The following is a 4,840-nucleotide window of genomic DNA, read 5'->3' on the forward strand; positions in this document are numbered from 1 at the left end:
ATAAAACACTAGAAATCTGAAATTAATATATTGAAATTCTTCCTTTTTATAATATTAAAAAATATATATATTTTTCAAAATTAAACATTATAATTTATATTATTATATAATTACTGTAATCAATCCTGCCTCGACAAAGCTAATCTTAAAAATGGTTTCAATTTTAAATTAATCTAAATAACCTCAGCATTGCAAGAAAGTAAAGAAATATGACTTGGGCCAATCCATTTGCATTAAACACTAATAAATTGCATCATTAAAAGCCCTTTACATCCATGGTTTGTTAACAAAAATTTCATACATCCATACACTACACCAGATCTGTCACGCACACCCAATGAATACCTGAAATCCTTTTATAAAAAAAACATCTATTAGTTTTTCCTTGGGATTTCTTCAAAATCATTTACCAGGGCTTTGTTTCGCCATTTATCAGCTTCATGAGTCTGATCATTAGAACGCAGAATTCATGTTCATTCAGAGCCCCGTCGCCGTCTAAATCCCCCTCCTCCATCATCGACCGCAGCTCTGAATCTGTCAGGGAATCCAACCCTAACAGAGCCGAATTTCTTTTCAAGCTTTCCAAAGTTATCAGGCCCAGCCGGGGATCTGCCAGAAGACGAAACCCTTTACACAGCTCCGCCATGAAATCGTGCTCTCCCAATTTCTCCGCCATAATTGGCAGGAAATCCTCGAAATCCGCCATTATTGTGAATGCCGAAACCCTAATTGAAACCCTAAGTGTGTCTTCAACGAAGGGAAAGGATTAAAGCTTGAATTGCAGAGAAACAGCGGGGGCGTATTATATAAATAAGCTTCCATGGCCGACGTGCGCGGCCAGGCAAGGCATAAATTATGCGGCAGAAGAAATGGCGAGGAAAGTGCCAGGACGCAGTCCAGCTGATCCAGAGTTGTCATGGAGTTCCTTGTTGGTGAAAGTTAAGTTCTCAAGAATTTTCTATTGTAATGACAAAGTTGGGACTTTCGTCGAAGCCGTCAGGAGGAGGATTGCGTAAAACTCCGGTCAATTGATAAAAATAAGAGAAATTGTGTGTGCAAGAGAGCACAAGGAAATTTAAGTACCAACCAAATCCCCCACTGACTGTTCAGCATTATCAAAGGTTGGGATGGAACCTGGAAAATTCCAGGCTTGTAGGGATGGTTCCACCCATCATTCCTAGGCATCCACACTTGTTGTCAAGATTTGAGAGAACTTTATAATAGGGTTTAACATGGTCAGATCTGGGTAGAAGTGGGGTTCACGTGGGTTCTTATGACCAGTAAAAGTATATGCTCTTCATTTTCCACGAGAAAATTTGGAGAATCGTTAAGTGGGAGTTTGAAGATAGTCACATGAGAATTTGGGGTTTTCTCACAACATTAGCGGATTCCATGATCAATGTTTGGATGGAAAGGTAGGTGTAAGATCCCTTAGGTAAGGGCACGTGGGCCACTTCTTTTTGCGGCAACGTGTATGGATGGTTTGGTAGACCAAGATGCCTTGGGTCATGGGAAGGTGGAAGGTAAATTTGGCTTGGCTTGTTGACAAGTTGTGAGACAAAGATTTATATTGGCATGTGGCAACACAATGTTTGGATCGAGGTATTGACTAGTTAGTAAGATGATCCAAACAAAATTTAAGCGCTCCTCCAAGTAAGATGCTTTCTGGATGAGTCTAAGATAGACACACCAAAGAAGTTGGGTTGAACTGGCTAGAGACTTGATAGGATGGTGTGCCAAGACTTATATGCTTTGATGAAGTGAATGATCTAAACTTGGGGTCGAGTTGCCTTAGAGTACAAGTAGTTGTGGATGGCGATCGTGGAGCACATTCTATTGTGGCTTCAAATGGCATCTGGAGCACAAGTACTTCGCGAGACAGAGAAAGCTTCTTAGAGACAGTTTCTAGGTTGATTGTAGACCAATGCCTAGGACATCTTAAATAGATGAGTGCATAGAAAATTATCTGTCAGAGGGTTTTCGCATGATCGAAATCTGGATTAGGGGGAAACATTAGCTCAAAAATCAAAGTGCTCAAAATCGTATGAAACCTGAACAACCGCGTCCATCTCATCAAAACGATCCCAACGCAACTTGTTTCATTCAAAACAGAGTTCATATGAGGAAGTTAGAGCCCACTGACTGTTTCACCAAACAAGGAAAATTTTGGCAAAGGTTGACTAGGATGTTGATTGGGCATCCATATAGCCCAGTTAGCAAAGAGAATATTCTTTGGAACATTCTTTGGAATATTCATGTATAGGTGGACGAGTCATATTGCACCAAGTGGCATCTTATTATTGGGAATTGTGGTCAAGTTGGACCAATGGGAAGGTGACATGTGGCAAGCCCGGACGCTGCCATGTGCCCCTACAATGATGTATTAAAATTTTATGGAGGCCCCGGGGTTCAACCCCGTGACCTCCCCTCCACAACTCCAGGCTCATAATCATCTCCACTAATCATTGGTTCTTAACCATATAGTGTTGCACATATATTTAAAGTTTAATGTTGTGTGAATTGGCAGTTAGGAGGGCCAGCGCTCCCCATGTGACTCCAACAAAAAACGGCGGTCACGACTATGGTTTGCAAGTCCAGCGACGTTGTAGCAAAAACCACAACATTGTATGTCACATGTGAACGCTCCGGGAAATGTTACGGCTAATGTTATATCCGACGGACTGCAATACCCACAACCACTAACATTCACTGTGATATGTGAACGCTCCGTCGACAGTTACGGGTTTGTATTCAACGGTCACCCTAAACCGCGCGGGTTAACTGACCATAACCCCGAAATCTCCAGTATATGTGACTGCCTCCATAAAGACCGTCGGGGTAACGGTTAGGCTAAATGCATAATTAGCGCTAATCTGCCATTAACCTTTAATTAATCCATAGTTAGTCTTTAATTAAATTGGAGTTAATTCGGCGAAATGTTTGGTGCTACTACCAAATTCAGAGGTTTCTCCAGATTTGGCAACCTTAACTGGAGTTCCTCTAGTTTTTTATGACGTTTTCTAGGGAAACTGTTTCTCTCGTAACTTTGGCAAAAATTGACCAAATGAGGATCAGAAAAAGGTGTTCCTAGATTATTCTGACATTCTGAACACAATGGAATAGGTTTCAGAGGCAATGAGGCACTTTTGTACGTGATTTTTCCACGTTGAAGTTTACTGAAGCCTATGGCCACCAGGAGAGGAGGTTAAGCCCATAAGGAGTTGTAGTCCATTTGCAGAGCTTGAAGAGTCATCTTAGGGGTTTTTGCATGCTCTGAGTCCATTGAAGCAAGTTTCAGGCGCTGTAGAGCATTGTAAACTCTATTTTTTTTTTCCATTTTGAGCAAATACAGAGGCCCAAGCCATGGAAGCTAGACCAAGGAGATAGGGGTGAACTCCTTTATCAAAACATTGTGTTAAGTGTTTTTCTTGATGGTTTGATGTTCATTTGCTTACTTTTGTTTAGCACTCTACTTTCATGCTATTCTGCTCATGATTCACATAAAAATTGACATAAAATTTCCCTGTTTCCAATCACAAACAACATAAGAGAACCCTGCAGATGAAGCAATTGACAAGCATAATTTTATAAATTTGAAGTTGAAATTAGCACATCAAAACTAACATTCAGCAACAGATCATTGCAGCACTCCAATTGTCACGTAATAAAAAGATAATAAAAGGGGCTTGGTTCAATAGGCCTTCATTAAGGTAGACTCAAGCCAACACATGGATCCAAATGCGGGGGGTATATTGGGGAAATCTCAAAGAGAAATGTCTTCTTCTGGTGGCCGACACACAACAATGAGACAACTTAATACTGAATTTGTAGTGATGGTGGAAAGGAGGGAAATAGATGCATAGGGTTGTAAACAAACATAATCCTCAACGACCATGTTCCAGCAGAAATATGTAAGAGGAACGAGGTGAAATGGCAGAAACAAGGGTATGTTAATTAAGGTTTCATGCCAGATATAACATGGGTATCATTAGTACCAAATAACATGAGTAAATCTGGGCTCACACGGGTACTTTAGGTTAATCCAATAACACCAATAAATCTGCAATTACTACAGGTATTGTAGGCTATTGAATAACACAAGTAAATCTGTAATATAACTCTGGTACTGTTCTCTATTTAGTAGCCTAGATAAATCCATAAATCAATAAGAAACCAATAGCTTCATTACACTATTTCAGAAATGGGAAAACAAAAATGAAATGAGATTTACCAAGAGGAAACATGTTGCACATTGATTATGCTTGGAATCACCAGGGAAGTTTCATTAATACTTAGAGGGTCCAAATAACCAGTCCATAACATTCAACACAACTTCATTCAAGTCCCCCATGAATAAGCAAATAGAACCAAAAGTGGCATCTCAAAATTCAGACCCTGCGGGTGCGAAATTCCTGAACCTTGAATAAGTGTTTCTTTCCCCTATTTATAAGAAGAGGGGAGATTGGGTTATAGTTACAAAATGGCCTTAATCTGTCCTGCTAGACTAGCCATCTCAGCCTGTGTAAAACATCGTTTCCCAAAACGATTACAATTGGGATTCGATCCATTCTTAGAAATAAATGGAAATTATTGAGCTAAAAGTAAAACTAGAGGATGATGGAGGAAGTGTCCCTTCTGTTGTTCCTGTGAATGGCCTCTGGTCAAGCCATGTATTTTTCGTGTGCGTCCCTCTGCAGGTCAGTCGGTTTTCGTTCATTCTACCTTAATTGTTTGATTAGTTCTTTCTCTAAAGTCAAGTGGAGTCCCATGCTGAATCATTAAGCACTCCTGAGCCCCCCATATTGGTACACCACCACACCATACTCTTATTCAATGTTGG

General features: G+C 40.2%; 1 pseudogene; it reads right to left on the reverse strand.

The window, feature by feature from the left end:
* Window positions 1-406: 406 nt before the first annotated feature.
* Window positions 407-1,283, reverse strand: LOC149242323 (calcium-binding protein KIC pseudogene; annotated as a pseudogene).
* Between the last annotated feature and the right edge of the window lie 3,557 nt (window positions 1,284-4,840).

This window comes from Pinus tabuliformis, chromosome 8, assembly GCF_031772625.1.
Source record: "Pinus tabuliformis cultivar Carrire ecotype Pingquan chromosome 8, CPIR1, whole genome shotgun sequence".
Classification (NCBI taxonomy): Eukaryota; Viridiplantae; Streptophyta; class Pinopsida; order Pinales; family Pinaceae; genus Pinus; species Pinus tabuliformis.